The 24,681-nt window shown below is 46.5% G+C and overlaps 4 non-coding genes across 4 annotated transcripts; 2 read left to right on the top strand and 2 right to left on the bottom strand.

The window, feature by feature from the left end:
* The first annotated feature begins 3,335 nt into the window (after positions 1 to 3,335).
* LOC119108854 (U1 spliceosomal RNA) lies at positions 3,336 to 3,502 on the top strand. The gene has a single exon (XR_005095364.1). It is a non-coding gene; the product is annotated as a U1 spliceosomal RNA (small nuclear RNA).
* Positions 3,503 to 3,945: 443 nt separating this feature from the next.
* Positions 3,946 to 4,059, bottom strand: LOC119108856 (U5 spliceosomal RNA). Its single transcript, XR_005095366.1, has one exon. It is a non-coding gene; the product is annotated as a U5 spliceosomal RNA (small nuclear RNA).
* Positions 4,060 to 10,712: 6,653 nt separating this feature from the next.
* Positions 10,713 to 10,826, top strand: LOC119108855 (U5 spliceosomal RNA). The gene has a single exon (XR_005095365.1). It is a non-coding gene; the product is annotated as a U5 spliceosomal RNA (small nuclear RNA).
* A 3,164-nt stretch (positions 10,827 to 13,990) lies between these two features.
* On the bottom strand, positions 13,991 to 14,157 carry LOC119108853 (U1 spliceosomal RNA). Its single transcript, XR_005095363.1, has one exon. It is a non-coding gene; the product is annotated as a U1 spliceosomal RNA (small nuclear RNA).
* Between the last annotated feature and the right edge of the window lie 10,524 nt (positions 14,158 to 24,681).

The raw sequence follows: 24,681 nt of genomic DNA, 5'->3' as shown, positions 1-24,681 counted from the left end.
GCCATCGACCTGTCGCTGTGCTCTCCCTCAATAGCAACGTACTTTGATTGGACTGTTGAGGGAGATATACACGACAGCGACCATTTTCCAATTAAACTTTACACCACTTTTGACGCAACCGCTGACGAAGTTTTGCGATCCATACCCCGCTGGAATTTACGAAAAGCAGACTGGGCCAAATTTCAAGAACTTTGTTATGTGAACCGTGACTGTTATGAATCACCAGAGCAGGGTGTTGGCCTTATTACACATATTATTCATGCTGCAGCAACCGCGACAATTCCACTAACTAAAACGCCATCACGCCGCATCCCAGTACCATGGTGGACGACCGAAGTTAAGAACGCTATTGCGCGTCGGAAACGTGCTTTCCGCTGCTTTCGTCGCCACCATGATATACCTCATCTTCTTGCCCGAAATTATGAGCGTGCTCGAACCAGACGAATTATAAGGAGTGCCAAACGTCATTCTTGGCAAGCATACATCCAGCAGTTCACTGCTGCTACTCCCCTAAGCCAGCTATGGGGACTGGTTCGGGCACTTTCCGGAAAACGCACCTCTATTTCATTGCCCACTTTACGCATTAATAACCAAATCATTTCGGCAACACCTCTTATCACCAATGCTCTTGCTGAAAGTCTTTCTCAGTGTAGCTCATCCGGAAATTACCGACCAGGATTTGTGGAAACTGCGCTAGCCCGTTTTCGTTTACATACTGATTGTTTTGTTTCCGATAACACCGAAGACTATAATTTACCATTTTCATTTCTGGAACTACAAAAGGCTATAAAATCCGCCGGCAACACCTCAGTTGGTCATGATCAGTTACACTATTCTTTTTTTCGTAATCTTTCAGAAGATATGCTTCGTTTTATATTGGCAGTTTTTAACGATTTGTGGTCAACCCATGTCTTTCCTGACGCCTGGAAAGACACCATCATTATTCCACTTGCAAAGCCAGGAAAAGACACCAAAGATCCATCAAATTATCGTCCCATTGCACTTACCAGCTGTCTAGGAAAACTTTTTGAGCGGATGGTGGTGAAGCGAATCTCTTGGATTGTAGAACGAGACTGCCTGCTTACAAAAAATCAATGTGGTTTCCGACACAATCGTAGCACAATAGACAATGTCATCAGACTTGAAACTGACATCAGACGTTCCTATAAACATCGACACAACACAACTGCTGTATTCCTGGATATTAGCCGAGCCTACGACATGGTCTTTAAACCTGCACTAATTTTCAAGCTCCATCAGTTAGGGTTTAAAGGCCATTTGGCACATTATCTTATTGGGTTTCTTTCCGGCATCAGACCATTTCGTGTGAGATGCAGATCCGCCGTTTCCGACACTCACCATCTAGAGAACGGCCTTCCACAAGGGAGCTGTATCTCACCGATTCTTTTCAATTTTATGATAAACGATTTATTTGACTCATTACCATCGGGCATTTCCTCTTCACTTTTTGCGGATGATAGCGCCATCTGGTGCTCAGACACTGAATATGACCATTCGCTGCCACGGCTCCAAGTCGCCCTAAACAAGGTGCAGCAGTGGTCAGAGCGATACGGGTTCCGCTTCTCCGCTCCCAAATCTGCAGTTATGATTTTCGGCAAAAATATGCGTGGTACTCCCAATTTTCGGCTTCGACTAGATGGACACCACATTCCTTTCGTTTCGTCTTTCAAATTTCTTGGCATCGTACTTGACCCCAGATTATCGATGCGACAGCACGTGGAGCATGTTCGCTCCAAATGCCTAAAAAGACTAAATTTATTTAGATGCATTTCCGGGTCAACATACGGTGCCGACCGCCAATCGTTATTACGTCTATACAAATCCTTAGTTCTTCCCATCATTGAATATGGCTCCGTGGTATATGCAGGAGGCAGCCAACACACTCTCAAACCACTATCCACCATACAAAATATGTTTTTGCGAGTTGCCCAAGGAGCTCTGCGTACTTCCCCGATTTCAGCGCTTGAAGTGGACGCGCATGTTATGCCTCTTGCCCTCCGACGAATGGAACACACATTGAGATGCATCACAAAAGTGCGACAAAATCCCAGTCACCCAGCATTTAAATCCATACATGTCTTACCTCACATTCACCATAACTACGTAGGACCGGCAGAACGTCGCTCAGGACTTACAATAGCATCTCGAACCACTATCTACTGTACCAATCTTCAGTTTACTTTACCGCCTTCTTCCATGCCACCTGTTTTAATAGTACCACCATGGCAGTTAACCCCTCGGAAAGTTATGCTTCTTTTTGATGATCCCAAACGCATTTTCACAACAAGTTATGTTCAACAAACATTTAATCGTCTAATTTTCAACAATCAAAATAGCAGCTTTATTTACACCGATGGCTCCAAGGCCAATAACCACACCGGATGTGCAGTTATTTGCACTGAACATTGCCATAAAAACTGTCGGTTACCGGATGGCACCTCAGTATATTTGGCTGAATTATTTGCTCTTTTCCTTGCATTGCAACACATTCAACAACACACCCACAAAACGAAGACAATAGTGATTTGTTCGGATTCAAAGACAGCTGTGCAATCTCTTATTGACCCAGACTTCACACACCACCTCCTTGTTAAAATCGTCAATCTCTATCATATATTACATACACAGGATATGAATATCAAATTTCTATGGATTCCAGGACATACAGGCATCATGGGCAATGAACGGGCTGACCAACTAGCCAAGGAAGCTTTGACAAACCAACACATCATGGAGATCCCTGCTGATCATGCATCTACAAAGCATTCCATTCGCACAATGACAAAACAATTTTGGCAACAACAATGGACCGATACTACCAGAACACAACTTCATGATATCAAACCAGACATTACACCTTGGCCATCAACGCATCGTAAAGACCGTCTGGAGGAGAAGGTGCTAGCCCGTTTACGAATCGGACACACTACACTCACACATAGTTACATATACTTAAGTCAACCTCGTCCTCACTGTCAGCCGTGCGATCATCCACTTTCGGTCAAACATATTGTTATTGAGTGCACAAAATATCAGCAGCACCGCAAAGATATGCAGGCTTTCTGTCGTAACCAAAATATCGAGTTTTCTTTAAAAAACGTCCTTGGCGATGACCATCCTGAACTGCTTAACATTGTCTTTAACTTTCTCAGACTTGCCGGTTTGCTTCAAGCTTTGTAAATGTCAATAAACGTACACTTTTCTTCACATACATAATTACACCAATTTAAAATAACGTCATCCAGGCGTGAAATGGTCTGAACAGGCCGAAACGCCTCAAACAAATAAATGAAATGAAATGAAAGGCGGAACTCATACTTACCTGGCTCAGGGGATACCGTGATCACAAAGGCGGTTCCCCCAGGGCGAGGCCCTTCCATTGCACTTCGGTTGGGTTGACCCCTGCGATTACCCCAAATGTGGGTAACTCGGGAGTACAATTTTTGTTAGCGGGGTAGGTTGCGTTCGCGCTCCAACCCTATTTACACTCAAGTGAGGCAAGTCAGCGCGGGAAGAGCGAAAGCGCTCCGCACGAGTGGAGTGCGTTGAGCACACGGGAATCACGATGGACGCGTTCAGATAAGGTTGTCCGACGGGCGGAGACGCTCTGTAACGTTGTTCGTGCCGTAAAGAGCGTACGGTATAAAGCACGTTCACCTGACACATAGAGTAGACAGTGTGGTCCCATTTCTAAACAAACAACACTGAGACAACTTAGACACCTAAGCCATCTCAGGGTTTGAATATTCCAGCTGATTTGTTTTTGCGGGACTCTTTTCGAGCATGAGTACAGACCGTTGAAAATTTTGTGAACCCCAACTGACGCCTAGTGGTGCCCACGTGCCTTGTCTTGCATCTGTCGCCTCCGAGCACCTCGCTGGAGCTTTACCAATACCGTTGTCATTGCCTCCTCACATGTGACGTGGCCACCGTACGGTGGCCGTAAGAAATTCGCGAATACTCATTTGAGTGTTCCCCTCCACGGAAATCTTTAGTAAAAGGCGAAAGATTTGTGCGTTTTGAAGGGAAACCAGAGATCTCGCATGGCGCGTCAACTGGGAAACCGAGCATGTGTGCTGTGGATGCCTATCACTAGTTTATAGCGTGGCGCGACCGTTTCGTGTCCTTCTACCTAATGCTTGGACCGGTGTATACATGTGCGTGGAATCCGTTTCTACGCCCATGAATAGAAGTTAAGTGCCACGCACGGCTACTCTGGAAAATGTCGCAAAATCTTGAAGACTGGCAAAACAAGTTGTCAAGTTGATGTCGGTCACCTAGTGGCAGACACGAGAACTGAACGTTTGCTGCGATCATTTGTGTTTGGTGGTTTTGGCTTGTATGACGGCTTGTTGCGCCGCGACGAAACGGTGCTGCCCTGTCTCCCGGCAGCCTCAAGCCTGCGTTCAAGGTCAAACGGCCTTCTGCACGCGTGATGGGACGCAGTGTTTCATTGCTGCCGACCGGTTGTGGCATCTCGCACCGACTTGTGGACAAAGACGGGTCGGAGGTCGGAGCGACCCGGAAGTCGTTTGCCATGCAGACTTAATTTCGACTCGAGTTGATTCATTGTTCGGCTCATCAGTCAATCGTCTTTGAGTGAGGCGTGAGCTGAGTGCACTCGTCGGGAAAAGTTCTGCTTGAGTGGTGAGTTGAATTACATTGCCTGCAAATTTCATACGCTGAATCGTGAGCCAATCATTTCTGACAAAGTTGTGTTACGCCGTTTGGTCATGGCGTGTCGATGTTGTCGTGTCATGATATGACTCAAATGAAAGCGGTCACATGAGGAAACAGCAGGTTCCTGACAAACCATTTGAGAGTGTTGATGTGAACAACGTGCAGCTGCAGTATGCATTGGTTGCACAGTTTTTCATCTGCTTTTATGCAAACTCATTACAAGCGCGTGGCGCGTGGGTTGGCGGCCGTCTGTGGTAGGTGGTTGGGCGTACGGTTTTAAATGACTGTTCGTTGCATCCGTGGCGATTATTGCGAGCTGTGGTCAATGCTAGGTTAAGTTATGTCCATGTTCGAGTTGGTCTGCGTAGGACATAGGAAGTGATAGCTTTGCTAATCTATAGACCGGTACGATTCTGGTACTCGTTTCTCATTCCCCAGTATCGTTGAAAGGCAATACCATTCAACACTCACACACTTTATTTTCCACATTTCCATACATGGTTTATCATATGCCTAGGTGGCAACACAGGCTGCTTGCTACTGGGCACTTAGTCTGGTGGGTACAAGATTTGTGCTCTTGCAGATATCAATACATGGCTCCTAACTGAAGCAGCAAGTCTCAAGGTGTTGCACCTTCTGGTTTGATTTTGTTCTGAAACAAAGAGGGAAAAATGAGTTTTTCTAACAGCTGTTCTTGTTGCATCATGATGGAGTACAAAATATTTCATTTTACCTAGTCGCAATCCTGGAGTACAAAATCTCTTGGTATACATTATACCAGCAAACGTCAAGTTTTCCAACACTGGGTAGATGTGGTCATGGCCTTTATTGTTACCTTTTGCCGCAATATGAAAGTGTTCATTAACTGATATTTAAATAACAGACAACATGCATATCTACACGACAGGAGCTCTTAGGGACATCTCATCATCTTGTATTCAGAATCTGATTATGACAAGGATGGAGAGGTGGGCCACATGGCTTCGTTTAACTCTCAATGAATAATGGGTGCAGAGAAGCTATTATATTTGTATTATACATATATATATATATATATATATATATATATATATATATATATATATATATATATATATATGCATACATATAGCGAAGTATAGTGAAGCTGTTATATTTTTAGTTATCAACATTAAGGTATCACTTTCCACGGGTACCTAATTTAATGTAAGCTTTACGGTCGCATGTAAATGATGTATCACAAAAATATTGCATACATAATTAAAATACTAACCTATGTGTAAGACATAGACGTAAATGCAATTCAAGATGTCTTAGGCAGTCGTGCCACGGTTAATTATGCACATATCTCAACCTTGTAAATCAGGAGTCAATTGACTCTTAAAGGACAGATGTGATAACTTGTGTAAATATGTATCATTTAATCCAATGAGCAATGTAAACATGTCTGGGGATCAAAAATTGGTGACAAACTGCCTGAATATGCCATCTCACAATAACATGTGTTACTCCAATTGACATCGTGGTGGTTTCTGACACAATCCAACACTTGGGTCCTAAGCCAAGGTGGGAATTTCTATAAAATGGCCAAAGTGTGGTGGGTACCTTCCCTAAATTGAAGCACTGTTTTCTGAAGCACTGATAATTATTGCCTGTTGTCTACTCATTAAAGCTGTCCTGCGCCAAGCACAATCACAGGTGGTACAACCAGGATTGTCAAAGGGGCATAGCGTGGGGAGGATGCAGCTACACATTGATAGCTTGGGCAGAGCCTTAATAGTTTCTATCTGAATCGGTCTATATCGCAAGAATGTGGGCCTCGGGGAAGGAACTGCTCCCCCCCCCCTCCCCCTCCTTAGCTGCATCACTGTGCAATTCCCTCATCATGTTTTAAAGAATTGTGAACAATGATTAAGGTAACAGTGCATAATTGGTCGGCATCTTGGAATAAAACATTGGGAATGACATGGTTGGATGGGCCAATATGAACAAATCTGCACACCAGTCCCACACGAAAGCGGTCAATGGTGTAGTGATTACGCCCAGACTAGACAGCATTCCATACCGCAGCGCTAAAGCACATGCCAGTGCATTCTGGATATTCATCATTCCACAAGCTTTGCATAGTACAGTCAAGAATGAACAGGTAAATGTTCTTACCCAGTGATGTCTTGAGCTCCCAGAGCTGCTCACTAAAGCATGAATGGCAAAGAGAGAAGCGTAATGGCGACAGGGATGTCTGGGCATGTGCCAGGCAACTCCTAGTGAGGGCGTCAAGCCCCTTATGAAAGCGTGATTATCAATGTCGGGTGGTCAGCCTCCGCTTTTCGAAAGTTCCCGGATGCTGTGGGGTCAAAGGAAAACTTATGGGAGTCTGCAATTGATAGCTTGGAGGTTCGCGACTCCCCCCCCCCCCCACAGGGTGTCAATTACGTGACACCCCACTTGGTGGTCGTTGTAGCATTCGGCCACCCGAAAGTGACTCTCGCGTCGGCGGCAACGCAGAAAACCGACTCCTGCATGAGTTCACGGTAACATAGCGACCAGTTTTTGGAACGTGACACCCCCAACGAACTTTAAGCATACGAATACGGTGGTCGAGTGTGGCTCCTAGGTGTAAAAACGTATTTCAGTGAAAAAGCAGAGTTAATGGAGTGTACTACTTTCATAGTGGTGAGCAGGGAGTCAAATGAGATTTCTCGCGCAGGGCCGATTACTTCAAATCGAAGTTCTGAGCTGTTTAGAAGTCTTGAGAAGTTAGTATTACTGATCAAATCGGACGCGGATGATGTAACAATAAGTGAAAAGTACACAAAGGGGGATACTCCCTTTAAGGTGTTGCGATTGCCACGAGATGGCAGCGTGGGTTGTTTCTTCCCTTTGATGTTACTTCAGCGAATTTTGTCAAAGCGTTTTTACAATAGTTAGACGTGTGACATGATATGCATCGGAGTTTAATGTATCTCAGTGGCATGCATCCAGAATGTATGAAGAAAGGAAAATGGTGGATATGAACAGATGAGCATTATGGTCGCGTACCGTGGCAAGTCGCAAAAACATTGTTATAAAAACCTGACTGGCATAACAACCCACCCTCACATACTCTTGCTTGCTTTTATTTCTAAATACACGCCTAAGGGAATTTGGCAACTATCTATGGTTCATTTTGGTTGTGTAATATGCATTTGGGTTTTGCAACAGCTTCAATTTATTTTTTGTTATCAATCCAACCGATGGTCATGCGTGAACAAATACATTCCTGACAGCTAAATCAATCAGTGAGGAGGGAATGACGAATGCACCGGCTTACATGTGGCGAGTAACTGTGCGCCACATGCATGGCCGTTGTTTTGGTTGCTACAGTCTCGTGCGGATAAGGCTAACACTGGCGGTAAAAGCTGTACGCATTCGAAGATCCCTTGTGTAATTCCAAATGGGAAAATGATGCACTGAACATACCTGGTGTACCAGCGACATTCGCGGCGACATTTCCACCTCATGTGCTTCGTAAAACGCTGAACTCGGTTCAAGGTTGCCACCAATTTCGGATAAAAGGATCTAATATTTCAAGGTGTCATGTACGAATGAGTGTAGGTTCATTACCAAACGAACTCCATGACTTATCAACATAATTACTATGCATTTCATGCCCGCTTATGCCACACTCAGATGTTGCATGTCCTTTCTTGTCAACATGTCACATTACTGGTGCACACATATATCCGGTATGATGGGTGCAAAGCTGGTATTTGATGACAGGGTGTCACAGCGGTTGCAGGAACAGAGTTTGGGTCAGTGGTCATGTGTTCCAAATTGATGGTTGTCTACATACTTTATGACCTGGTGACAAGAACATTTAACTTCAGCTGTTTGGAAAAAGGCTGTATCGCACAATGTATCACTTTTCAGCTTATATCATTTAAACATCTTATGTTTAAACAATGATACTCTGCTGTAATGCTTTCAAGCTATAATACCAAACATACCTGCCCATCCGTGTTGTTTCATGACCGTGGTTTATTAAATGGGGCAGCTATGCCTGTATTGAAGTACAGCTTCCCCAATTGTGAAAACCAGATGTCAATTCTGGGGTAAGGATACGGAATGCAATGCTACTCCAAACATGCAAAAACATGCAGACAAACGGAGTGCACCAATTCAAACAAAACACAACACCGGCCAAGAGATATACCCACGCAACTTGCGAATATTAATCAGAATAAGGCTGCTGTCTTCTTTGCAGAAAGTTTTTGTGTCCTGTGTATTCCTATTAGAAGAAACAAATACCAACACCTAACAAGTGTTGACAGGCTTCCTCCCTTGGCCTCCGGCTAACATTGCCTAGAGCGCAACTGTGGTGTAGCGTGCCAAAGAATTGATGAGAAAGGCGCCCCTAACGATTTTGAGCAAGGACTTCGGGAGCAATGTGCCGATAAGGTAGGCAAAACGTTAGCACATAGGTGGAATCATTCACGAGGGACAAAGGAGTGCTTGTTTTTCTCAGAAGCGGCTGTTCAAACGAGTCTGGACGCTGTCAATCTCTTTTAAATTGGAATTGGACACGCGTAAACAGCAGCGAGCCAGCAAGGATAAGCACAACCAGTGTCGGAAAACTTAACGTTTGCTGGCATAATGTATACCAGGAGATTTTGTACCCCAGGATTGCGACTAGGTACTACATCATGATGCAACAAGAACAGCTGTTAGAAAAACTCATTTTTCCCTCTTTGTGTCAGGACAAAATCAAACCAGAAGGTGCAACACCTTGAGACTTGCTGCTTCGGTTAGGAGCCATGTATTGACATCTGCAAGAGCACAAATCCTGCACCCACCAGACTAAGATGCCCAGTGGCAAGCAGCCTGTGTTGCCACCTAGGCATATGATAAACCATGTATGGAAATGTGAAAAATAAAGTGGGTGAATGTTGAATGGTATCGCCTTTCAGCAACACTGGGGAATGAGAAACGAGTACCAGAATCGTACCGGTCTATAGATCAGCAAAGCTCCCACTTCCTATGTCCTACGCAGACCAACTCGAACATGGACATGACGTACCTAGCATTGACCACGGCTCGCAATAATTGCCACGGATGCAACAAACAGTCAATTAAAACCGCACGCCCATCCACCTACCACAGACGGCCGCCAACCCACGCGCTTGTAATGAGTTTGCAAAAAAGCGGATGAAAAACTGCGCAACCAACGCATACTGCAACTGCACGCTGTTCGCCTCAACACTCTCAAATGGTTTGTTGGTTTGTCAGGAACCTGCTGTTTCCTCATGTGACCGTTCTCATTTGAGTCATATGATGACACGACAGCATTGGCACGCCATGACTAAACGGCGTAACACAACTTTGTCAGAAATGATTGGCTCACGATTCAGCGTATGAAATTTGCAGGCAATGTAATTCAGCTCACCACTCAAAGCAGAACTTTTCCCGACGAGTGCACTCAGCTCACGCCTCACTCAAAGACGATTGAGTGATGAGCCGAACAATGAATCAACTCGAGTCGAACACAAGTCGGCATGTAAAACCACTCCCGGGTCGCTCCGACTTCCGACCCGCCTTTGTCCACAGGTCGGTGCGAGATGCCACAACCGGTCGGCAACAATGAAACACTGCGGCCCATCACACGTGCGGACGGCCGTTTGACCTTGAACGCAGGCTTGAGGCTGCCGGGAGACGGGGCAGCACCATTTCGTCGCGGCGCAACAAGCCGTCATACAAGTCAAAACCACCAAACACAAATGATCGCTGCAAACGTTCAGTTCTCGTGTCTGCCACTAGGTGACCGACATCAACTTGACAACTTGTTTTGCCAGTCTTCAAGATTTTGCAACATTTTCCAGAGTAGCCGCGCGTGGTTCTAAACTTCTATCCATGAGCGTACAAACGCATACCACGCACGTGTATGCACCGGTCCAAGCATTAGGTAGAAGGACACGAAACGGTCGCGCCACGCTATAAACTAGTGATAGGCATCCACAGCACACATGCTCGGTTTCCCAGTTGACGCGCCAGGCGGGATCTCTGGTTTCCCTTCAAAACGCACAAATCTTTCGCCTTTTACTAAAGATTTCCGTGGAGGGGAACACTCAAATGAGTATTCGCGAATTTCTTACGGCCACCGTACGGTGGCCACGTCACATGTGAGGAGGCAATCACAACGGTATTGGTAAAGCTTCAGCGAGGTGCTCGGAGGCGACAGATGCAAGGCAAGGCATGTAGGCGTCACTTGGCGTCTGTTTGGGCTCACAAAATTTTCAGCGGTCTGTATTCATGCTCGAAGAGTCCCACAAAACAAATCAGCTGGCATATTGAAATCCTGAGAGGCACCATGGCGGGCTTGTGTGTCTAGGTTGTCTCAGTGTTACGTTTACAAATGGGACCACCACTGTCCGCACTCTCTATGTGTCAGATGAACAGGTGAACGTGCTTTATATCGTACGCTCCTTACGGCACGAACAACGTTACAGAGCGTCTCCGCCCGTCGGACAACCTTATCTGAATATGTCCAGTTACCCGGTTTACATCCGAGGATAATTCGAACTAAGATCGGAACGGATCATGCGACGTTAACCCTCTCGGCGAGGGGCGTTTACATGGGCGAAAGCGGCTTTACGTCGAATTAACGGTCGATAGTTCGAATCAAGGAACGGATTATGGGCGAAAACTGCGCTTTTGAGGCGAACTGAACAAAACAAGAAGAAAAAAGCCGGTACTCTGCGTATGGATGGCGAATGTCACGAGCTATGGTGGGCGCGAGACAGCTTTGAGGGCGAGGAGGAAGATGGACTCCGTTGGAAAAATGATCTGTGCGGGACTCATAGGCTTTATAGCCACAGCACAAGCCATAGCACTTGAAACACAAGAGTTGCGCAGTCAGCACTGCCAAATCTATCACATAAGCAGTGTCATATGTAAATTCTTACTAGCGGGAAACTTTGGCTAGCAGGAAATCAGTATTTTCTTGTACTGGCCAATGACACTCACAAACTTACCGCACTCATATCAGTATGCCACCCAGCATCATGTCATCTACTTTGCGCAGCCCAAGAAACACATTACCTACTCCCACACTAATGCATTTATGAGCAGCCTGCAACAGTGAGCTAAGCTACAGAAATGACTCATGAATGCTACATAGTTAGTGGCAAAAATTGTGTAACTATGTTGTCTTTCCCCATCCAATGCATCGTCGGTACCTGAGGGCAGCATTGCCATTTAGACTTGGCATGGACTGGCAAGTCAGAATGCAGCTATTTGCTTTCTTGACATACTAGGGTTGAAATACTGCTTTGATATCTTTGCAGTCAACAGCATTGGCTGATATGGACTGATGGCTAGGTGGCACAAACAGCTGTGTTCGCACAGTCCAAAGATCATAACATGTGAACCAGCCCCAGAGCTGTCATGACAAAAGCAATCTGGGCTCAAAATTCATAACAAATGATTAATTATAACAACAGCTCAATTATCCACCTCATGGCTGCAAAGATACATGTCACAAGAAAGCACCAAGGTAACATATTTACTCACCAGTACAAAAACAGGTAATGATGTGCACCACAGATGTTCTCTGCACATCATGTGGCATTATGTTCGGTTTACTTAGTTTATGCACTGTTTTCTTCCACATGAAATGCACAAACCTGGATTTGACAGAGTACTGATGACAGCTATTTTCATCCAGTGCTCACATTTGCTTTCTTGACATTTTGGAACCATCACTGGGCAATTTTGGTCCCATCATTAAAAATAGTTCACATTCTGCACTGACTGCAATGATCTATTGCCTATATTCGGTGATCCTTTGCATCATGCAGGAATTATTGAGTTACCTATCTCACACACATTAAACCGACAAGCAACAAACAGCCTAATCGCATCAAAAACAAATATTCCAGCCCCCGCTTCCTTGCCATTTGCTCTACCCGTGTGATGTAACTTCATATTTCCTTGACGAGCCAGTCACCAATATCCAGCACATCCCTCCTGCCAATAGGTGGTCAACCAAATGTTCAAGTCACAGGAGGAATGTCTGCAAAATCAATCCTGGGGCATTTATGTATTCACTTAATGAAAGAAACTATTGGTACTCCCTGCAAGAATTGTTGAACAGTTGAAGTACCTACCTCATGGCCTGCAAAGACACCCATCACAAAAAGCACCAAGGTGACATATTTAATCACCAGTACAAAAACAGGTGATGATATGCAACACAGACGTGTTCTCCATGCAGCATGTGCCATCGTGCTAGGTGTTAGTTTATGCACTGTTTTCCTGCACATGGAACACACAAACTTGGACTTAGCAGAGTAATGATGACAACCATTTTCATCCAGTGTTCACATTTGCTTTCTTGCTGTTCTGACCCCGTCATTGGGCAATTTCGGTCCTACCATTAAAGAAGTTCACATTCCAAGCTGACTGCAATGATCTATATTTGTTCATCCGTCATGTCATGCAGCAATTTTTAAGCTACCTTTCTCACACAAATTTAACTAACAAGCAACCAGCATCCTAATTTAAGGAACATCTGCAAAAACACTCCTGGGGCCTTTAGGTATTAACTTAATGAAAGAAACTTGGAGGCATTCTCTGCAAGAATTTTGAGCAATCCAAAAGTTAAAATGAGAACAAGTCAAAGCTATATAACATGACCATATTACCTCCATCTGGCTTTTGGAAGCATGGAGCCTGCCCCAGATGTAAATTAACCTAACCTTTAGGCGGAAAGATAACACGAAACACCGCCGACGCCTGCTGTCTGCATAGATCAAGCGCCTAGCAAGGCTAAATCACGTGAGCATTTCTGTGCTGCTAGCCACTCAAGGCCCTCAATAATAAGAGTAGTTTTAGCAGCATGGTGTCAACTTCACCTTCTTTCTCTTTTCCTTTACCATCTTGGACTTGGACCGTCTCGAGCAATAGCTAAAAACCCGTGGAAAAGCGGCAACACCAAACAAAGCTGGAATGGCCATGAACAGAACTGCGTGCGCCAGGCATTTTTCTTTTTTTTTGTTTAGACAGCTGACGGCCGATAATTCGGACGAAATCCCTTCCTGAACGGATGATCCTCTCACGGGAAGGGATTTCTTCCGGCGCACAATTCGAATCAGCGGAACGGCGCGTGAGTGTATACATGGGCCGGATAGTTCGGATCGAGGACGGGTCCCGGCTCAATTCCAATCACAGCTGCCCACGTAAACAGGGTAAGTGTGGTTCCCATGTGCTTAACGCACCCCACTCGTGCGGAGCGCTTTCGCTCCTCCCGAGCGGAATTGTCTCACTTGAGGGTAAGTAGGGTTGGAGCGCGAACGCAACCTACCCCGCTAACAAAAATTGTACTCCCGAGTTACCCACATTTGGGGTAATCGCAGGGGTCAACCCAACCGAAGTGCAATGGAAGGGCCTCGCCCTGGGGGAACCGCCTTCGTGATCACGGTATCCCCTGAGCCAGGTAAGTATGAGTTCCGCCATTTTTCATTTCATTTATTTGTTTGAGGCGTTTCGGCCTGTTCAGACCATTTCACGCCTGGATGATGTTATTTTAAATTGGTGTAATTATGTATGTGAAGAAAAGTGTACGTTTATTGACATTTACAAAGCTTGAAGGAAACCGGCAAGTCTGAGAAAGTTAAAGACAATGTTAAGCAGTTCAGGATGGTCATCGCCAAGGACGTTTTTTAAAGAAAACTCGATATTTTGGTTACGACAGAAAGCCTGCATATCTTTGCGGTGCTGTTGATATTTTGTGCACTCAATAACAATATGTTTAACCGAAAGTGGATGATCGCACGGCTGACAGTGAGGACGGGGTTGACTTAAGTATATGTAACTATGTGTGAGTGTAGTGTGTCCGATTCGTAAACGGGCTAGCACCTTCTCCTCCAGACGGTCTTTACGATGCGTTGATGGCCAAGGTGTAATGTCTGGTTTGATATCATGAAGTTGTGTTCTGGTAGTATCGGTCCATTGTTGTTGCCAAAAATGTTTTGTCATTGTGCGAAAGGAATGTTTTGTAGATGCATGATCAGCAGGGATCTCCATGATGTGTTGGTTTGTCAAAGCTTCCTTGGCTAGTTGGTCAGCCCGTTCATTGCCCATGATGCCTGTATGTCCTGGAATCCATAGAAATTTGATATTCATATCTTGTGTATGCAATATATGATAGAGATTGACGATTTTAACAAGGAGGTGGTGTTGGAAGTCTGGGTCAATAAGAGATTGCACAGCTGTCTTTGAATCCGAACAAATCACTATTGTCTTCGTTTTGTGGGTGTGTTGTTGAATGTGTTGCAATGCAAGGAAAAGAGCAAATAATTCAGCCAAATACACTGAGGTGCCATCCGGTAACCGACAGTTTTTATGGCAATGTTCAGTGCAAATAACTGCACATCCGGTGTGGTTATTGGCCTTGGAGCCATCGGTGTAAATAAAGCTGCTATTTTGATTGTTGAAAATTAGACGATTAAATGTTTGTTGAACATAACTTGTTGTGAAAATGCGTTTGGGATCATCAAAAAGAAGCATAACTTTCCGAGGGGTTAACTGCCATGGTGGTACTATTAAAACAGGTGGCATGGAAGAAGGCGGTAAAGTAAACTGAAGATTGGTACAGTAGATAGTGGTTCGAGATGCTATTGTAAGTCCTGAGCGACGTTCTGCCGGTCCTACGTAGTTATGGTGAATGTGAGGTAAGACATGTATGGATTTAAATGCTGGGTGACTGGGATTTTGTCGCACTTTTGTGATGCATCTCAATGTGTGTTCCATTCGTCGGAGGGCAAGAGGCATAACATGCGCGTCCACTTCAAGCGCTGAAATCGGGGAAGTACGCAGAGCTCCTTGGGCAACTCGCAAAAACATATTTTGTATGGTGGATAGTGGTTTGAGAGTGTGTTGGCTGCCTCCTGCATATACCACGGAGCCATATTCAATGATGGGAAGAACTAAGGATTTGTATAGACGTAATAACGATTGGCGGTCGGCACCGTATGTTGACCCGGAAATGCATCTAAATAAATTTAGTCTTTTTAGGCATTTGGAGCGAACATGCTCCACGTGCTGTCGCATCGATAATCTGGGGTCAAGTACGATGCCAAGAAATTTGAAAGACGAAACGAAAGGAATGTGGTGTCCATCTAGTCGAAGCCGAAAATTGGGAGTACCACGCATATTTTTGCCGAAAATCATAACTGCAGATTTGGGAGCGGAGAAGCGGAACCCGTATCGCTCTGACCACTGCTGCACCTTGTTTAGGGCGACTTGGAGCCGTGGCAGCGAATGGTCATATTCAGTGTCTGAGCACCAGATGGCGCTATCATCCGCAAAAAGTGAAGAGGAAATGCCCGATGGTAATGAGTCAAATAAATCGTTTATCATAAAATTGAAAAGAATCGGTGAGATACAGCTCCCTTGTGGAAGGCCGTTCTCTAGATGGTGAGTGTCGGAAACGGCGGATCTGCATCTCACACGAAATGGTCTGATGCCGGAAAGAAACCCAATAAGATAATGTGCCAAATGGCCTTTAAACCCTAACTGATGGAGCTTGAAAATTAGTGCAGGTTTAAAGACCATGTCGTAGGCTCGGCTAATATCCAGGAATACAGCAGTTGTGTTGTGTCGATGTTTATAGGAACGTCTGATGTCAGTTTCAAGTCTGATGACATTGTCTATTGTGCTACGATTGTGTCGGAAACCACATTGATTTTTTGTAAGCAGGCAGTCTCGTTCTACAATCCAAGAGATTCGCTTCACCACCATCCGCTCAAAAAGTTTTCCTAGACAGCTGGTAAGTGCAATGGGACGATAATTTGATGGATCTTTGGTGTCTTTTCCTGGCTTTGCAAGTGGAATAATGATGGTGTCTTTCCAGGCGTCAGGAAAGACATGGGTTGACCACAAATCGTTAAAAACTGCCAATATAAAACGAAGCATATCTTCTGAAAGATTACGAAAAAAAGAATAGTGTAACTGATCATGACCAACTGAGGTGTTGCCGGCGGATTTTATAGCCTTTTGTAGTTCCAGAAATGAAAATGGTAAATTATAGTCTTCGGTGTTATCGGAAACAAAACAATCAGTATGTAAACGAAAACGGGCTAGCGCAGTTTCCACAAATCCTGGTCGGTAATTTCCGGATGAGCTACACTGAGAAAGACTTTCAGCAAGAGCATTGGTGATAAGAGGTGTTGCCGAAATGATTTGGTTATTAATGCGTAAAGTGGGCAATGAAATAGAGGTGCGTTTTCCGGAAAGTGCCCGAACCAGTCCCCATAGCTGGCTTAGGGGAGTAGCAGCAGTGAACTGCTGGATGTATGCTTGCCAAGAATGACGTTTGGCACTCCTTATAATTCGTCTGGTTCGAGCACGCTCATAATTTCGGGCAAGAAGATGAGGTATATCATGGTGGCGACGAAAGCAGCGGAAAGCACGTTTCCGACGCGCAATAGCGTTCTTAACTTCGGTCGTCCACCATGGTACTGGGATGCGGCGTGATGGCGTTTTAGTTAGTGGAATTGTCGCGGTTGCTGCAGCATGAATAATATGTGTAATAAGGCCAACACCCTGCTCTGGTGATTCATAACAGTCACGGTTCACATAACAAAGTTCTTGAAATTTGGCCCAGTCTGCTTTTCGTAAATTCCAGCGGGTATGGATCGCAAAACTTCGTCAGCGGTTGCGTCAAAAGTGGTGTAAAGTTTAATTGGAAAATGGTCGCTGTCGTGTATATCTCCCTCAACAGTCCAATCAAAGTACGTTGCTATTGAGGGAGAGCACAGCGACAGGTCGATGGCTGTTTCTGTACCAGTGGGTAAGTGGTGATAAGTATTATTGCCTTTGTTTAACAGGACTAAGTTGTGTGTATCAATAAAATCTTCAACCAAATGTCCTCGGCGATTAACGGCTTGGGTGCCGTTACTCCAAGCTGGACTGTGAGCGTTGAGATCGCCGAGGATGAGAAAAGGGTTTTGAAATTGAGCAACGAGTTGGTCAAGTTGCCGTAAGAGCTCCGTATTATTATAATTTGGTGTAATGTATATTGAGCATATATCGATGGTACGGCCATGCAGTCGAACTGAACTTGCAACAGCCTGAAGAGGTGTGTTAAGAGTGAGTGGCGTGTGTGTTAATTTTTGACTGATGTACAGCGCCACCCCACCTTGGCGACGCTCACCGTCCATCGTGTCATAGCGATATAACGAGTAATTTGGCATTTTAAAGTTATATGTGTCGGTGGGACGAAACCATGTTTCCTGTACGGCAATGATGATTGGAGTTTAGTACGGCAAAAGTGCTTTCATTTCGGACCATTTTGAAATGAGACCGCGACAATTCCACTGTAAGATGAAAGACATTTAGTGATGAAGGGATCCATTCCCACCGGTTGATGGGAATCGCCCGAACGAAACAGACCTAGGCCGTCCCATCGCCACCCTCACCGGTGGACGGGACCGGCGGTCTTCGTTCGGGCGTGTTTCGACAGGTGTTGTGGTGGGGGAAGGGGAGGTGATGTTTGTGTGGTGGCCAGAGGGTCCGGGCCGCCGACTGTTCATAGCCGGAGGGCTAGAACGCCGGACGGCCTGACCCGCGCGTGAATCACTCACAGCCGGCGGGCTGGAACGCCGGCCGACCTGGGGACAGGGGTGCACGGGCGTCTGGGCATCCGAACGTCCAGCCAAGGGCGACTCAACGGCATTTTTCGTCTGGGTCTGGGTCTGGGTCGTTTTTTGACTCAACTGAAACCGAGGGGCGAGGGTTGAGATGTTTCAGAGGAGGCAGATGGGTGATAGGGTCGGTCTGTGTTGCACATGTGGCCATCGTGGCTTTTGCTACTTGGGCATATGTTTTGCTGGGCTGCGACGACATTTTAGTTTCAACGGTGCGCCGTGCTTCGGGGTACGACACACCTGTCTTTGCCTTTTCAGAACAAATTTCTTTTTCTTTTTTCCACGTGGGACACTGAGAAGAGTTGGCGGCGTGATCAGCACTTCCACAGCTCAGGCATTTCTGGGGGTGATGTGCAGGCAGATCCCTCGTGAGGAGTCTCGCCGCACTTCAAGCACCTGGCACTCTGTTTGCAGTACTTGCTGCCGTGTCCGAACCGTTGACATTTAAAACACCTGAGTGGATTTGGAATGAATACTCTTACTTTATAACGAAGGTAACCAGCGGTGAGCGAATCTGGAAGTCGGGGTGGTACCAAAGGTGATAACAAGCAGGCTGGTGTCGTGACGCTGACCATCTCTGAAAGTCGTCAGCCGACGGACATGGCAAACTTGCTCATCTCTGAGCTCCGCTAGGATCTCGTCCTCCGTCATGAAGCGGAGCTCAGGCGCGAAGATGGTGCCCTTACTGGTGTTTCTGGCATGGTGCAGCGAGACTTTGACTTGTTTGCCGCAAAATTCAGCTGTTTTGAGTAGGGCCTTGGTTTGCGCGCGAGTGGTTGTTTTGATGATGAGTGATCCGTTTGCTGGCGCTTCAATCTTGAGTTCGCATGGACCGCAGATAGCCTTGATTTGCTTTGATGGCCAAAAAACGTTGATCTTTCGAAACGACACATTTTCATCACAAGGTTGGACGACAACGTACGATCCGAGAGGATCCAGGATTGGCTCAGAGGGCTGGCGAACACTGGTCGTTGTCGAGCGAGGGTCAGCATCAGGGCGAGCGGGCACCGGAGTGGTCAAAGACGAGCGAGGGTCGGAACTGGGGGCGTTGGACGGAGACGAAGCCTGTTGTCCACCCACCGCGGTGGAAGTGTGCGTACCAACGGTTATGGCCTGGGGCGCGCGAGGGTCATCAGGTGAAGTGGCAGCAAAAGCGGGGCTGGCGACACTTCCATCGTCTACGTCCAGGGCATTGTCGAGGTCAGAGGCCGAGTTCGAGTCCGTGTCAGTATCACCCTTCTTACGTTTGGTTCGCGTCCCCATATTAGGGGAGCGAGAAGAGGACAAAAACTAAGCGAAAAGGTGTGTTTGGAGCTAGTGCGAACGGAAAAGTGACGAAATCGACGATGCGAAAAAGGACTCCTTGGCTGAGTAGCTGTTAGACGAGGCGGCGCACGACAAGCGTCACAACGACTCGCTGTGTTCGGCCACGTGAGACACATCCATTCGCTGTGACAGCTTCACTGTAAGGTCACGTATCTATAGCGGGCAGCACTGATGAACGTCTTCTTCGTTCTAGAAAGCCTGGATAGATAGTATGGGTGTTGGAACTGTTCGCTATGGCACGTCTTCTGGCTCCCCTGCAGCACGCTTTCCGGATGGGGGACGATATGACGGAGCACCCCGACGGTCTCAGCGTGGCGTCTTGAGGAACTCGATCCGGGCAGAAACGGACTGGAACGCCGAGTGCTCTTGGCGACTTAGATCAGTTAGCCGGCTCGATTGTCTCCTCTGGCAAATGCAAGACCAATCGGTCACGCATAGCCTGTTCACGTTGATGAGCAAGTGGCGACCAGCGTGAGAGGAAAGGTCTGCCGTCACGTCTTCACAGATGCCGGAAGGCGCAGAATCGGCCATCAGCGGCTCGTTTTTCATTCCTTCTTTGCTGCGAGGACACGGTTGCTCGACTACCAGCCCCAACAGGAGGCTCGTTGCTGGTTGTTCAGACTCGGATGCTTCGTTTGTCTCAATTCTTCGCTGGCATATGGCGGACAGCCTAGAGGGTAAGGATGAGGCAGTACGCCCCGAGTTGCCGGCGTATCCGGAGAGAAAATGACGACCAGGATAGCGAGCGATTCAGTGAAGTCTTCTGTCAGCGAGGGTTTCCATGCCAAAGCATGGCAAGATGTGCGAGCACTTCTCCGAATGGCCGAAGGTGATTTTCAAGTCTCTTCTGCACTTTCTCAAGGGATTGCGCCTGCTTGGCAGTGAGTCCCGCGTGAAAAAAACCGGTGCACAATATTCTAGCAATGGCCGGATGTAATTAACATACACACGAACAAGCTGTTCCTGTGGTGGATGGTACTTCTTCCTTATGTAGACGATATACAGAGCTTTGGATGCTTTGGTTACAATATCATCCACATGTGCTTGTCATGACATGTTATTTGATATCGTTACACCTAAAAGCTTAGTTTTGATGGCAGTTGGCAGGTTTTTCCTTGAATCATGATATCTGGTAGTGCTAATGGTTTTTTTGGCTATGAAAAATGCATGACTCGACATTTGTCAGTGTTCAGTATCATCCTGTTTGCCGTTGCCCAATCACTTATCTTATCTTGAATGAGCAGTCAGGTGTGGATTAGTTCATTGTTGTGATAGCTGGCAATGCAGAATATGATTTGTTCGGTAGTAGACAATCTGTCACTAATTTTAGGGTGACATTTAGAAACGTAGGATGTTTGTACCACGCAATGTTCTCTGGTTCTTAGCTGAGATTTAGCGAGCTGAAGTCCAGAATGAACAATAATGTGCTCGCTAGGTAGAAATTACAGTAGCAAACTTTGTGCCTGTTTTCCAAAAACCTTGATATTCAGTGCTGCATGGTGTTCTCTTTAACACTAAAATAGTCGCTTAGTTTGTATGCTGAGTGCTTAGTTTCCTCTTGTTACTACTTTCACTTGCGCCACTTGACTCATTGACGGCATTGTTCGCAATGATTCGACTCACGATTTAGCACATGAAATGTATGAAGAACGTGATTTAGGTCATGGTTCGAAGCGATTTCTAGCGGTGAAACGATTCAGCACTCGACTTATCCCAGAAACGATTGACTCATGAGTCAATTCATTAATTCAGCTCGAGTCGAAAACAATTCGGCTGCTGGTTGAACCACCAGCAGACGATTCTGGGTGCGGGATTTTGGCTGAGTTTGAATTGTGCCGGTGGCGACCCTCCGAAACTACGAGAAAACGTAGACTTTTTGCGCAGCGTTATTTTCTCAAGCAAATAACATACAACTGAACAATATGACTTCTACCTAATAGAAACAATGATATCAGTAGTAGCGGCCCCTTCCCCATCCCCGGTACGTAAAAATAATCTTGCATTGGAAGCGTGAGATAGATGTAATATGACATAGTAGCTTACAAAATAAGGAGATTTGTAATGCGTATTATGTATAGTACGCAAGCTTCAAATTCAAGGGAATCCTTCACATCTGAAGGTATTAGAGCAGGCATCAGTTACGATGAAGAAGGCTCACTTATAGCTTTTGTTGTAGTATTTGCTGTGGAAAAGGCTGCTCTGAACAACACAATTTCTCTGTTTAGTAAATATGTTCTTTGATACGGCATTGTTTGCTGCGATCATCGTACCTCGCATAACATTGATTGTGAGCCAAATGACCGCCGTCATGTCTGGAAATCGTGCTCACGAACGGTAGATATGGACGGCTCGACCAAGGTACGTTTCGAGGCCTTGATCGCCGCATGACTGAATGGGATGGCAGGATTTGAATAGCGTTATTTTGACGTGACGAATGTCAAGATGGCCTTGAAATACTGGTGGCCTGGTTGCTTCCCCCCCCCCCCCCCCCCATCTTCCCGGCCGCGTAGCTAAGGAATTAGACGATTTTAGATCTTAGGAAAGGCAGGTCTTTGAACTGCATCGAGTGCTGTTGAAGATGGCTGTTTCAGTTCCAAACCTCCTTAGAAATGTGCAAGACTTCCTTTAGGGGTGGCCAGTACAGCGGGATGTGGCGTAAGAAGTGTAAGAACCCCAGTTCCAGGCTCCGAAATAGATCTCATGTTGGACAGCCACGCGCCGGGAGCTCAAGCAACGACACGCGCCTGCGTCAAGTTCTTCACTCTTTGAATGCCGTGAAAATGCTTTGAATACCGTGTCCTCGCAGCAAAGAAGGAATGAAAAACGAGCCGCTGATGGTCGATTCTGCGCCTTCCGGCATCTGTGAAGACGTGACGGCAGACCTTTCCTCTCACGCTGGTCGCCACTTGCTCATCAACGTGAACAGGCTATGCGTGACCGATTGGTCTTGCATTTGCCAGAGGAGACAATCGAGCCGGCTAACTGATCTAAGTCGCCAAGAGCACTCGGCGTTCCAGTCCGTTTCTGCCCCGATCGAGTTCCTCAAGACGTCACGCTGAGACCGTCGGGGTGCTCCGTCATATCGTCCCCCATCCGGAAAGCGTGCTGTAGGGGAAGCCAAAGACGTGCCATAGCGAACAGTTCCAACACCCATACTATCTATCCAGGCTTCTAGAACGAATAAGACGTTCATCAGTGCTGCCCGCTATAGATACGTGACCTTACAGTGAAGCTGTCACAGCGAATGGATGTGTCTCCGTGGCCGAACACAGCGAGTCGTTGTGACGCTTGGTCGTGCGCCGCCTCGTCTAACAGCTACTGCGAACGCGACGGCTGGGAAGCAGCCCAACTGACAGCCACCTTACAGTATTGCAGCCCTAGGTAGTGGACTTGGAACCAAGGATACGCAACTTGCTCAACAGATGGCAAAGCGAAATAGTAATTTGAGCCGCAAATGCCAAACTAAAAATGCCTTTGAAAGGCATTTTTAGTGGTGCGAGGCACGTTGCTGGTTTGTTTTCTTCCTCGTGAATTTAGCATTAAAACGAAAATATTGCACCGTTTATTTGTCTGTGTTGCCAGCTGTTTGCTCATTAAGCAAGCGTTAGAGTGCGAATTCGAATTAGAGTGCGAAAGGACGAGATCCTAGCGGAGCTCAGAGATGAGCAAGTTTGCCATGTCCGTCGGCTGACGACTTTCAGAGATGGTCAGCGTCACGACACCAGCCTGCTTGTTATCACCTTTGGTACCACCCGACTTCCAGATTCGCTCACCGCTGGTTACCTTCGTTATAAAGTAAGAGTATTCATTCCAAATCCACTCAGGTGTTTTAAATGTCAACGGTTCGGACACGGCAGCAAGTACTGCAAACAGAGTGCCAGGTTTGAAGTGCGGCGAGACTCCTCACGAGGGATCTGCCTGCACATCACCCCAGAAATGCCTGAGCTGTGGAAGTGCTGATCACGCCGCCAACTCTTCTCAGTGTCCCACGTGGAAAAAAGAAAAGAAATTTGTTCTGAAAAGGCAAAGACAGGTGTGTCGTACCCCGAAGCACGGCGCACCGTTGAAACTAAAATGTCGTCGCAGCCCAGCAAAACATATGCCCAAGTAGCAAAAGCCACGATGGCCACATGTGCAACACAGACCGACCCTATCACCCATCTGCCTCCTCTGAACATCTCAACCCTCGCCCCTCGGTTTCAATGAGTCAAAAAACGACCAGACCCAGACCCAACGAAAAATGCCGTTGAGTCGCCCTTGGCTGGACGTTCGGATGCCCAGACGCCCGTGCAACCCCTGTCCCCAGGTCGGCCGGCGTTCCAGCCCGCCGGCTGTGAGTGATTCACCGCGCGGGTCAGGCCGTCCGGCGTTCTAGCCCTCCGGCTATGAACAGTCGGCGGCCCGGACCCTCTGGCCACCACACAAACATCACCTCCCCCTTCCCCAACCACAACACCTGTCGAACACGCCCGAACGAAGACCGCCGGTCCCGTCCACCGGTGAGGGTGGCGATGGGACGGCCTAGGTCTTTTCGTTCGGGCGATTCCCATCAACCGGTGGGAATTGATCCCTTCATCACTAAATGTCCCTTTCATCTTACAGTGGAATTGTCCGCGGGTCTCATTTCAATGGTCCGAAATGAAGCACTTTTTGCCGTACTAAACTCCAATCTCATTGCCGTACAGGAAAACATGGTTTCGTCCCACCGACACATATAACTTTAAAATGCCAAATTACTCGTTATAAAATCGCTATGACACGATGGACGTGAGCGTCGCCAAGGTGGGGTGGCGCTGATACAATCAGTCCAAAAATTACACACACGCCACTCACTCTTAACACACCTCTTCAGGCTGTCTGCAAAGTTCAGTTCGACTGCATGGCCGTACCATCGATATATGCCTCAATATACATTACAACCAAATTATTAAGAATACGGAGCTCTTACGGCAACTTGACCACTCGTTGCTCAAGTTCAAAACCCTTTTCAGTT

The sequence above is a fragment of the Pollicipes pollicipes genome, unplaced genomic scaffold (genome assembly GCF_011947565.3).
Source record: "Pollicipes pollicipes isolate AB1234 unplaced genomic scaffold, Ppol_2.1 Scaffold_6881;HRSCAF=8151_pilon_pilon_pilon, whole genome shotgun sequence".
NCBI classification, from domain to species: domain Eukaryota; kingdom Metazoa; phylum Arthropoda; class Thecostraca; order Pollicipedomorpha; family Pollicipedidae; genus Pollicipes; species Pollicipes pollicipes.
This window is presented reverse-complemented; position numbering and strand designations above follow the sequence as displayed.